The 13,196-nt window shown below is 43.7% G+C and overlaps 1 protein-coding gene across 3 annotated transcripts in view; it reads right to left on the bottom strand.

Moving 5' to 3' along the window:
• Window positions 1-13,196, bottom strand: part of LOC140198006 (Krueppel-like factor 12) — a 304,097-nt gene that overhangs the window by 155,292 nt on the left and 135,609 nt on the right. The window lies entirely within an intron of this gene.

The following is a 13,196-nucleotide window of genomic DNA, read 5'->3' as shown; positions in this document are numbered from 1 at the left end:
AGAAAAATCTAAAGAAACCCCAAACACTACAATCAACAGTCCATGCAGTTCACACATTCGTGCTGCACACCGGGGTTGAATAACACAATGGCAGAAGCACAGGAGGCCACTTGGCCCATCAAGTCTGTGCCAGATCTATGCATGACAGATTGAGCCATTCCTATGTCTTCATTCCCTGGGATCCCACAAATCCTTTCCTCCAAGACCTTTTACAAGTTAGTTTTTATGAGCACCACAGCAGTACCTACCTCCAACAGTCTTCTCAGGAGTGCATTCGGCACCCTAAATGATTCACCTTATAAAAAAGATTCTCACAACTTCAATCATCACAAACCGATGGTACCCGACCTACAGAATACTCCCACTATTTTCTATTTTTACTTCAGACACCCAGCATCTGCATTTTCTCCCTCTCCATGAGCTGTTACTCAGTTGTCCAATCTGGGGCAATGACTCAGCCTACCCCTTGCTCGTAGGCCCAAGAGGACCTGCCCTGCCATTGCTTTGTTTGAAAGAAAACACCCTTTCTGAACTCAGCCAGGGAAACTGCAAGTGGCTTGGGCCAGATTGCAGACAGACATTAAAGGATGGGACTGATCCCTCGTAGGAAGCACTCCTCCAGAGCAAAGCAGCTGCCTCACATAAAAATGGCCATTTTACACAGAATTGGAACAGTAAAGAACCAGCAAGAGATTTGAGAAATGTATGATTAATGAACTGCCAGAATAAAAACATAATATGCCTGTGGTGAATTCTTTTCTCACTGTTTGACTGCAATTGATTTCACAACCAACTACACTCACTAAATTTTGCATTAAAACTGCCCCCAGGAACATCAGCCAATGGTTCAGGAGCTTGTATTTGTTTATTGATTGAGATAAACGATTTAAAGGATTATCTCGTCAAAGTCAACTTGAGGTTTTCTGATGTCTTCCCCTCCCATCTCTAATCCCAGTCTTTTTTACTCCAAAATTGTGGTTTTGATTATCCTTGTGATTGCTTTAAACAAGATATTTCTCTATTGCTTGAAATACCCTTAGTGATCTATGCTTTTTGAGTCATAGAGCAGTATAGCACAGAAACAGGCCCTTTGGCCCATCTAGTCTGTGCCAAACTGTTAGATTCTTACCCAAAATTCTCTAAAATGTTGCAACTAAACCTGTATCCACCACTTCCACTAGCATCTCATTCCATACTCGTACCACCCTCTGAGCAAGGAGCTTCTCCCTTATGTTCCCCTTAAATATTTTACCTTTCATCCTTAATTTATGACCTCTAGTTTTCGTCTCACCCAACCTCAGAGGAAAAAGCCTGCTTGCATTTACCCCATCTATAGATAACCCCTCTTAATTTTGTATATCTCAATCAAATCTCCCCTCATTCTCTAACGTATGAGAGAGAGACAGACACAGAGAGAGACAGAGAGACACTTGTCTGTACATTGTGAATGCTTACAGTGTGTACAAATACACACAAATGCTGTCTCAAACCAGTGATTCACAAACCAATCCGAGCCCTGGATCTCATTCTCAGAAGCAAGTCTGGCTATTAAATTTAGACTTCAGACTTAGTGCTACGAGAGTCTTCACTGAATCTCCTTTCTCTACACATCCTCTCCCTTCACGTTTCTGTCTCTCACACTTCTCCCCCAATCGTCTCTCTCTCATTCCCTCTTCCTTTGTCTCTTCTCCTTCTTCCCCCTCCTCACACCCCTCATTGTCCTTCTTTACCTTCTCTCTCTCTCTCTCTCTCTCTCTCTCCCTCCCTCCCTCATTCCTCTTCCCTTCTGAGGGGCAGCATGGTACAACGAGTGAGCAACCTCCGGATGTACAGTAATGATGTACCACTGAGAGTGCCCCATCACCCACTTATGCAATAAGTGGCCCCACTCTCCGTGCACTCAGTATAATACACAGAGTGCTGGTAAATGCACATAACCACAGAAAGCATTCTGTCTAGATGCCTAATGGCTTTGCATGCCAACTGCTCTGCACATATCCACAAGGGAGTGCAGAGAACACAGCACAGTAACCAGCCCTCCCCTCTATGGATTTCTCGCTACCTCAGTAAAGCAGCCAGCAAGGACCCCACCCTCCGTCACAAGTTCAGACTCTGCTACAGAGTCTACGCACCCCCATAGGTGGGCAGCGCAGCAGATTCGGCAACTGCATTTGCCAATATGCACGCTTCAGCTAATTACTGTTTCGTTATGGTGGTATTTAACTCCCTTCTTTCCGTTGTAGCACTTGTCAACACTTGAGCAAAGCACAGCAACGTTACACTGCCTGCCTACATTCGGCCTTGCCTGAGAAAGTGGCAGCTGGAGATGAGCAGCATTTATTTTGTGTTTAGATATTCCTTTCAGCCATAGTGTTGGCATCCAGTTTTCCATTTGAGGGTTTTAGTAAACAGCCCTGTTTGGCCAAGCATTTATTGTTTCCTTTCCTTTAAAATCCTTCTTGCATTAAAGTCTGTGAACTATCAACCCCCTTCAGTGTCTCTCTCTCTCCCACCCCCACCCCACACACACACACACACACACACTAAGGCCATACCTGAATGCCTTGACACCTTCCCTTCTTCCAACGGGCAGGAGATACAAAAGCCTGGAAGCATGTACCACCAGGCTCTAAGACAGCTTCACAACCTCTCAAACAGACTTCTCGTAAGATTAGGTGAACTCTTGGCCTCACCATATACCTCATTATGATGTTGCATTTTATTGTTCACTTGCACTGCACTTTTTCCATTAACTTTTTCATTGCTGTTGTTTTACCTTATTCTACTTCAATGCATTGTGTAATGATTTGGTCTGTATACAGTATTGAAGACAAGCTTTTCACTGTACATGAGACACTAATAAACCAATAACATTTGCACTAACAAGTGGCAGGCAATGGTCATTTCAACTCCACTTCTAACTCCTTTTCCTTTTGATAGCCAATGACAACATCTTGGTTAAACCTCCGTTCTCATTTCCCTGACCAAGCTGCAGTAAATCCACAAATGCTGTAGTAACCAGAGCAAAGGCTTCAACCCCCGTGGCAAAATAGCTCATTCTGATTGCTCAAAAGCCTTCTCCTGACTACAGGTGCAATTAAATGTTTTCCACTTCTCCGGGTGAGGACAGCTTCAACAATGCTCATGATATTTCACATCAGTCTAAATGATTGACACCACATTCACTGTCTTACACATCCTTTTGCCCCCAGCGCACCAAGCTTACAGAGCGCATCACAGACATCCCACCTCTCCCGGAAGTTCCGGGAGTCTCCCGCATATTGATAGTGGCTCCCTGACTCCCAGAAATTATATACAATATCCCAGAAATCGATTTTTTTGAGAGGGAGAGCGAGAGCGAGCATCCTGATTGGTCTCTCTTCGTGCTAAGAGACCCATCAGTTTTCTCTGTGGGCGGGCTTTACAGTCGACCTCAAAAATAATGACAGTGTTGCTCGCTGCACTATTTGCAACAGTGACTTTTCTATTGCCCGTGGTGGGTTAAAATGCGAAAGACATGTTGAGGTGAGTTTAACAGGTGTCATTCGTTCATTAGCGTAGCTAACGTTATTTAAACTAGCTGGCCAGCTGCTAAGGAGCTACTCTATTGATGTCCTACGATGTGAGGCCAAATTCCCTGTAGACTTGCTTAAAGTTGTAATAGAATAAAAAAAACAACTCCATGATAATATAAATCCATATTTTAATGTCACATTTTCTGCATGTACGCAACTTGGTTTACAGATTAGACAAAAGCACTAAACGAAGTATTACATACACCCTTGGAGGTCAACCGGGGGGATTGGGGGGAGCTATGGGGTTGCAGGGGGCCGGAGTACTACCTCCCTGAAATGAGTTTCTGCAGGATGGGATGTCTGGCATCATCAACAAAACAAATCTGTCAGGACCTCCCCCAAGTTCTACCACCTGAAGGACAAGAACAGCCCTTGTATGTAAATGCCATTGACTGCCAAATTCCTCTCCAGAATCTTTATTGTCATTGCACAATACCGCGAAAATGAGCACAATACTAGTCAGGAACTTCATTGCAATTTCTTCACTGGCACTGGGCCTGTCCATTTAACAGCACCACGGATGCACCTTCGTTATACCAGCAGTTCAACGCAATGCAGCCATCTTGAAGGCAAGTAAGAATGAGAAAAAAAAATGTTGTCCAAGCAGCAGTGTCCACCCAATGAAAAGAAATACACCACCCTTAAGGAGGGAAGTGAGACACAAAGGTACAGCAGTACCGAAACGGACAAATTTGGGACACAGCCTAATTCATTACTTTCCTCTTCTCCACAGACCAGTGAAGTTTTGATATTTGATTTCATTAGGCCTTCGGTTTCTCAAAACTGACAATCAGGATGTGGACATCAGTGGAGCTGCTGGCACTCATCAGCACCAAGGTTGTCTTGGGATGGGTACAAGTGAAAACATGCAGACAGTTAAGCACCAACATCCAGAACATAAAACAACATGGAACGAAAAAGTACAGTACAGGAACCAGCCCTTTGGCCCACAATCTTGTGCCAATCTAATTAAACACTGAACTAAACTCATCCCTACAGCCTACACAATGTCCCTATCCTTCCCTTCACCACACACTAACTTGTTATTTCTCTTTGCACTATTTACTTATTCTTCGTAACAAAGAAATTTTTATGTCTTGCACTGTGCTGCTTCCACAAACAACAAATTTCAAAACATATCTCAGTGATAATAAAGTTAATTCTGTAAAGTTAAGTCTACCAAAGAGCCTCTTAAATGCCTCTGGTGTGCCTGCCTCCCACTACAATCCCTGGCAGCACATTCCAGACACCCCACCATTCTGTGTACAAAAACCTACCCTGCACTCTCCTCTGAACTTGCCCCCTTCACCTTAAATGCATGACTTTCAAGAATTGGGGGAGCAGATTTAGGATGGAAATGAGGAGGAACTGCTTTTCCCAGAGCGTGGTGAATCTGTGGAATTCTCTGCCCAATGAAGCAGTGGAAGCTACCTCAGTAAATATACTTAAGACGAGGTTGGATAGATTTTTGCATAGTAGGGGACTTAAGGGTTATGGGGAAAAAGCAGGTCTGTGGAGATGTCCATGGCCAGATCCGCCATGATCTTACTGAATGGCGGGGCAGGCTTGACAGGCCAGATGGCCGACTCCTACTCCTTATGTACTTATGTTCTATATTAGACTCTGTGACCCACAGAGAAAAGTACTGCCATCCACCAACAAACTCTTCTCAGACTTTCAGCCAGGTTAAGGTATTAATTATAACCAATGCTTTGTCAGTTACTATCGCATCTGTATCCGGCTGGAAGCTTGAGAAGATTTATGTGTCATGTACGCCGGGAAAGCAATAATTCCTTTTTCATACCACTGTGCACTTTATCTATGTCTCTCATAACTCTACTGTCCAAGGAGAGTTTGCCCAACCTCTCCTTAAAAAGATGCCCTCCAACCCAGCCAGTGTCCCCGTAAGCCTCTTTGCATCCACTGCAAAATCTCTGCATCCTTCCAATGATGGAGCAGCCTGAATTGAACCCAAACTCTAGATGCAGCCTAAACAGACCTTTATAAAGCTGCAGCTCATTTCCCTGACTCTTGAGCTCAGTGCTTCCACTAACAAAGGCAAGCACGCTGCATCCCTTCTTCACCACCCTGTTAACCTGTGCAGCCCCTTTTCAGGAGCTGTAGACTTAACCCACAACATTCCTTTGTACATTAATGTCATTAACAGTCCTGCCTTTAACTGTGCACTGTCCCTTTATATTCAATGTCCCAAAGAGCACTCTCACAGAACTGGCACCTCTCATCTTCTGCACTCTACTTGATCTTTTATTGGTCCTGGTCTAGTTACTATTCTATAGTTTTGCTGAGTATGCCACAGGAAAATCAATCTCAGGATTGTATGTGGGGGCATGCATGTTCTCTGATAATAAAAATTCCTTTGAACTTTAGTGTCACAGACAGACCAGGTCAAGATAGCGAAGATTCTTTTATTTTTAAGAGTTATTAGTGGTCTTAACATTTTTTCTAAAACAAAAAAAATCAAACAATACTTAACATTAAATACCCCAGTACTGTTTCTTTATTTAGTTTATAAAACTACCACCATGACAACCTCCCAGTTATTGCTCTAGGAAGCACTTTGCAAAAAAAAAAGCAACATCTGTCCTGAAATGCAGAAGGCCAGGAGACTGCATACTTTCTGTGAGTGTTCAGTAAACTGTGAGATTAGCCTTTAATCATTGTCTGGATTTGATTGGATTTTATTCCAAGGGGTAAAGCAATACATCATCCAGTCCCTGGTGAATAATTGCATGAGAACTTTACTTCTCCGTGGGCTTAGTCAGCAGATGTGGTCGTACAGTGTCTGGGTAAAACAAATAGGGCCAGAAATAACAGAGGGGTACTTTTATCCACCTTTATAAGATGTGCTAACACCATTTTGATCTCACAGCTCCTGCTGAAGGACTCAATGGTGCTTCAGGGTTAAGGTATGAAGGAGGTTAGCAGGTAAATCATGAGGATGGGAGGCGCTGCCAGGGAGATGATGGGAGAGAAAGGACCAGTGGTCAGGGTATGCACTGAAGCCAAGTTTTGATCAGTTGGGAGGTGTGCACAAAGGTAAGTGGATGGGGGTGGGATAGGGGTTGGAATTGAGACTGGTGGACGGAAGAAGCAAGAATGGATTGGTGGAAAGTTGTGCTCTGGCAGGTAAGGAGGTCAGTATTGTTGGACCTGAAGATAATATTGTCCAGAAGGTACTTCAGCAGTCAAGAATGAGGCACAAATCTTGTGGGTACAGTTGTTTCATTAGGTGTAAATAACAGTGTCTAGCACACTCCACTGTAAGTGAGAACCGAAGAAAGACAAAAACAATGAACCAAGAAAAAACAAGTCATAGTTGTCATATGCTGAAAAGTAGCTCAAAATGGACAGATAAGGAAATGGCTTGATAAGACCAGGCTATGAAACAGCTCTATTTATGGCAAGACACGGGCTGCAGACAAAGAAGCTAGAAAAACTAGAGTTCAAGGAACTCAGCACAACTGGCAGCATCCATGAAGAGAAATAAAGAGTGGACATTTCAGGCCGAGCCTATTCATCAGGAATGGGGCAGAAACCAGAACCCTCTCCTGGTCTCACCTATCACCTGCCAGCTTTTATTTCTTCTCCTCCTCCTCCTCCCACTGTCTTATTCTGGTTTCCTCCAGCATTTTGTCTGCATTGCTCAAGATTTCTAGCATCTGCAGAATCTCTTGTGAGTATGATTCACTACTCATCCTCTGTTCTTTATGCTGGCTAACTTCACTCTCGAAGTTCAAAGTAAATTTTATTACCAAAGTACATATATATCACCATATACAACCCTGAGATTCACTTCCCCGTGGGCATACTCAGCAAGTCTATAGTATATTAACTTTAACAGAATCAATTATACATCAACTGGAGTGCAGAAGACACCAAACTGAGCACATGCAAATACAAATAAATAGCAATAAGTAATGAGAACATGAGATAAAGAGTTGCTGAAAGTGAGATGATCAGTTGAGGAAACGTTTCAATGATGGGGCCAGTGCAGTTAAGTGTAGCTATCCCCTTTTGTTCATGAGCCTGATTCAGGGTTTCAACCTAAAATGTCAACAATTCTTTTTACCCCCAACATATGCTGCTCAACACAGGAGATTGCTTGGTGTTCACATTTCTTTGCAGAACCAACTAGATTATAAGTTACTTTTAAAAATTGACTAAATTAAAAACAGGAGATTATACAAACATACACAAATACTGTATAAAGAAACTTAAACTGCAAGAAAAAGGACAATTTAGGCTCTAATCCAACAGTATCTTGGTAATGGTGTGATGAGGGTTGCCCAGCAACTGCACAAACGCAGTCAAGGGGAAATCAGGCCGACTCAGATTCCCACTTCCGAGCTTGGGACCTGCTCAGGGAGGCTCCTTTTAAAGCACACTGCCGCACAGGGAGCATTGCTATTAAAAGCTGCTTGTTCTGAGAGTGCACGACAACAGGTGCACCTTGAAACCATGTGGCCCAAGATCTGGCAATACGCGTTGCAGGGGGAATGAAGTCATTAGACATGCATCTGAGGTGAAAAATGTGGCACCAGTGACAAACCTTTCAGCCTGAGTCTTACATTACTGTGCAGCATCTAGTTACAGCCAGCGCCTTTTTTTCCCCAAGGCAGAAATGGCTAATACGAGAGCGCATACTTTTAAGGTGATTGTAGGAAAGCATAGGAGGAGTGTCAGGGGAAGATGGAACTGCCGGGGTTCGTGGTAGAGACAGATAGATTAGGGACATTTAAAAGACTCTTGGATTGGCACATGGATGAAAGAAAACTGGAAGGCCATGCAAGAGGGAAAAGCAATATTTATCTTGAAGTAAGTTACCTGGTCAGCACAACATTGTGGGCCTGAAGGCCCTTACTGTGCTATACTGTTCTGTGTTTTAAACAAGGACCATTCTTGACCTTGCGTGATAACGAAGCAGCTATATATCTAAGAAAGGATGTGCTGACATTGGAGAGGGTTCAAAGCAGGTTCAGTAAAATTCCAGGATTGAAAGGCTTATCATACGAGGACTGTTTGATGGCTCTGGACCGGTACTCACTGAAATTTAGAATGAGAGGGGGATCTCATTGAAACTTATCAAATGTTGAAGGGCCTCAATAGAGTACATTTGGAGAGGATGGTTCCTATAGTGGGGAGTCCAAGACCAGAGGACACAGCCTTAGAATAGAGGGATGTCTATTTGGAACAGTGATGAGGAATTTCTTTTGCCAGAGAGTGGTGAAACTGTGGAATTCATTGCTGTAGGCGGCTGCGGAGGCCAAGTCATTGGGTACATTTAAGGCAGAAGCTGATAGATTCTTGATTGGTCAGGGCATGAAGGGATACGAGGAGAAGGCAGGAGACTGAGGCTGAGAGGAAAACTGAATCAGCCATGATGAAATGGCAGAATAGACTCGATGGGCCAAATGGCCTAATTTCTGCTCTATATTTTATGGTTTTATGGTCTATATAAGATTCTGAGAGGCACAAATAGAGTACACCACCAACAACTTTTCCCCCCAGAGTGCCAATAATCAATAACAGAAGGCGTCCATTTGTGGAGTGGAGGAAAGTTTAGGGACTTTTGGTTTTGAACAAACAGCGACAGGTGACTGGAATACACTGCCAGGGGTGGGGTAGTAGCTGATACAACAGGGACATTTAAGACACTCTTAAGTAGGCAAATACAGTAGATGTCAGAAAAATGTGGCGGGGGGGAGTTATGAGGGAAGGGTTAGATTTATTGTAGAGTGGGTTTATATAGTCAGCACAACACTGAGCTATACTGCACTATGTTCTATGTTCTTCAGCCAACTTCAAGTTTCCTACGCTTTCTAGTTCTAGGTCTTTCCCGAATTTATCTTGCCATTGGGGTTATAATATCAACAAGGCTGTGTACCAGTCTAATAATTCAGATGCCAGAATGCAAGATCCAGATAGACAAGATCAAAACCACCACAGGGGATGTCGAAGTGAGAATGGAACAGCAAGCCAGTATGTGTTGCCCTTCTATAGGAAAGATACTATTAAAATGGGAAGAGTACACAGAAAAATTCAAGGATGATACCGGGACTTGAGGGGCTGAGTTATAGGGAGAAGAGGATGGACAGGCTAGGACTTTATTCCTTATAGTATCAGGGGTGATCTTATAGAAGTATGTAAAATCATGAGGGGCATAGAAGGGTTGAACGAAGACCTCTTCCCAGCATTGGGAAAATCGAGAACTAGAGGGCATAGGTTTAGAATGAAAAGGAAAAGATTTAAAACAAAGGAAATTTTTTTTTGACACAAAAGGTGGTATGTATGTGGAATGATCTGCTGGAGGAAATGGTTAGGTAGGTAAAAAACAATCTTTAGACAGTTGGACGGGTACATAGATAGGAAAGATTTAGAAGGTTATCGGCCAAACACTGGCAAGTGGGACCAGCCCGAGTGGGACAGCTCGGTCAGCATGGACTACTCGGATCAAAGGATCTGTTTGCAAGCTGTCTAACTCTATGTAAGGGTGACTGTGAATCCTCCAGGTCATTGTAACATCTTGGAGACACAAGATATGGCAAGTTCTGGAATCTGGAGTAACACATAAGATGCTGGAGGAACTCAGTGCATTCGGCAGTAGCTATGAAGGAAAGTGAGCAGTTGATACTTTGGATTGAGACCCTTCATCCGGACCATGAGGAGGAAAACCTCTTAAAGGATAGCATATTTAGAAGAGACAGTGGATTAGAAGAATGAAGACACAGGAAACTACAGATACTTTGTTCAGTCCAGATGAGGGTCTGAACCCAAAACATCAACTTACAATTTTCCTACATTGGTGCTGCCTGACCCACTGTGTTTCTCAAGCATCTCTTGCGTTGCTGTAACATCTTACCTGTTTCATGTCTTTTATAGGACAGGGATCCACCATCCCTCCCTGGCCTGGCTTCTATGTGACTCTAACCCAGCCCATGTGATTAATATGTAATTTTCTCCCTGAAGTAGCCCAGCAACACATTCAGCTCCAGAGAATTCAGGGATTACTTAATAGGCTTACAAGTAACTGAGTCACCTCGGAGGACTGGACAATGAAGAGGACACACCGTAACAATTCCAAACAATGAAACTGGTCTAACTGAAATGGGATGGGGTGGGGGAGAATGGTTGTAGTATCTGACCTATCATATCTTGGTTTTGGCCCCATCATACACTCAATGTTTGGTAAGGGGAAGTTTGCAGAAAACACAACATTCCCCATTGAGGGGTCAGCAGTGGAAAGGGTGAGCAGCTTTAAATTCCTAGGAATCAGCATCTTGTAGGATCTATTCTAAGCCCAACATATTGATACAGTCATGAAGACGACAAGCCAGTGGCTCTACTTCATCGGGAGTTTGGGGATATTCAGTATGTCACAAATGACTTTTACTAATTTTTATAAATGTATGTACAATGGACAGCATTCTGAGTGGTTGCATCACCATCGAGTATGGAGTTTCCACTGCACAGGAGCACAAGAGGCTGAAGAGGGTTGTAGACTCAGCCAGTTCCATCATTGGCAAAATCATCAACGACATCTTCAAGAGGTGTCACCTCAGGAAGGTGACATCCGTTACTAAAGATGCTCACCATCCAAGAGACCTCACTATCACCATCTTCACCTCACCATCCATCATCCTAAAGACCTCACTATTACTAGCATTGAGGAGGTGGTACAGTGGCCTGAAGATCCATACTCAACAATTCTGGAACATCATCTTCACTTCCACCATAAGATTTCTAAATGGTCCATGAAATTACCTCATTATTCCTTTCGTTTTTCGTTTTTGTAATTTGTGTTAATTTTTGACTGTATTGCTGCAGGACAGTAAGTTTCAGTGATAATAAATCTGATTCTAATTCTAAGTGTTGATCACGCCATGCATTTGTGACACAAACTGTAGCTGTTTTCATCTATTCTGATGCATTATGATAAACACAAGGAATTCTGCAGATGCAGGAAATCCAAATCACCACACAAAAAATGCGGGAGTAACCCAGCAGGTCAGGCAGTATCCACGGAAACGAATCAACAGCTGATAGTTCAGGCTGAGACCTTTCTTCAGGACTGAGAAGGAAGGCGGAAAATGCCAGAATAAAAAGGTTGGGAGAGGGAAAGGAGGCTGGCAGGAAGGTGATAGGTGAAGCCAGGTAAGTGGGAAGGTCAAGGACAGGAGAAGAAGGAATCTGATAGAAGAGGAGATGGACCATGGGAAAAAGGGAAGGAGGAGGGGACCCAGGAGGAGGTGATAGGCAGGGGAGAAGAGGTAAAAGGTCAGAGTGGGGAATAGAGGAAGAGAAGTGGGAAATTTTTTTTAACTGGTAGGAGAAATCAATATTCATGCCATCAGATTGAAGGCTACCCAAACAGAATACAAGGTATTGATCCTTCACCCTGAGGGTGACCTCATCTTGGCACAAGAGGCGACCCTGGGCCAACATGTCAGAACGGGTATGGGAATCGGAATTATAATGTTTGGCCATCGGAAGGTTTTGCTTGTGGCGGATGGAGTGGGGTTGCTGATCCAAGAGGTCCCCCAATTTTCGATGGCTCTCACCAATATAGAGGAGGTCATAACAGGAGCACCAGAGACGATAGACGACCCCAGCAGGTTCGCAGGTGAAGTGTTGCCTCACCTGGCAAGATTGTTTGGGGCCATGCATGGGGGTGAGGGGGGAAGTGTAGCACTTAGGCCACTTTGCAGCGACAGGCGCTGGGAGGGAAATTGGTAGGAAGGGATGAACGAACAAGGAGAGCGTGGAGGGAGCAATCTCTGTGGAAAGCTGGGGGGGGGGGTGTGGCGAGGGTGAGGTAAAGATATTTCGATGTTTAGTTTTGTTCCAGTCCTCCAGCCCGGAGTGCGATCCCTCACATGCATGTACCCTACTGTTGTTTAAAAAAATGATATTTAGTTGGGTTGCTCAATAAAGTGCTGAAAACCTGCTCTTCTGCAGCAAGGAAACGGTGATCTCATCCTGGCACAGCTTGGTGTGCAGTCAATCATCAAGGCAGGCTGAGGCCAGTGTTGGATTTGTACCAAATTTCCAGCATAGCAGCAATGCATGTCTCTAAACATAATGCAAAACACACTCCTTCCAGTACTGACCCCACTAGTCTGCTTGCTCCTGGAAATGCATCCCACAGGGGCTAATTCAGGTTTTACTGGGAGATAACAGAGAAAATGCTGGAAACACTCAGCAGTCAGGCAGTACGCATGCAGTCAGTTCAAACATGAACACCGTTTCTCTCCTGCCAGATGCTACCTAACCTTCTGAGTACCCATTTTCTGCTCTGTTTTTAGATTTGCTCCTACACCTTTTGGGGAGTTTCTGTGGATCCATATACAGAAAGTAAAATTATCCAGGATATGGCTAAGATTAACATTGGGAAATGTCAGTCTGACTACTGTGGTTAATTTAGGATGTTCACCCTATGCTGGGACTGAGGAAAAGTTTACCCTGTGGGTAGATTTGCTGTATTTAATCTTCCAGAGATTAATCTCACTGTGGAAAACAAACTACAAAGCCAAACTTTCAACTTTAAAACAATTTGCACACCAACTAAACCAAAACCGAATGAATTACATTCCTGAATATGTC

This window comes from Mobula birostris, chromosome 5 (assembly GCF_030028105.1).
Source record: "Mobula birostris isolate sMobBir1 chromosome 5, sMobBir1.hap1, whole genome shotgun sequence".
Taxonomy (NCBI): Eukaryota; Metazoa; Chordata; class Chondrichthyes; order Myliobatiformes; family Myliobatidae; genus Mobula; species Mobula birostris.
The sequence above is the reverse complement of the archived record's forward strand: the minus strand, read 5'-3'. Positions and strand labels throughout refer to the sequence as shown.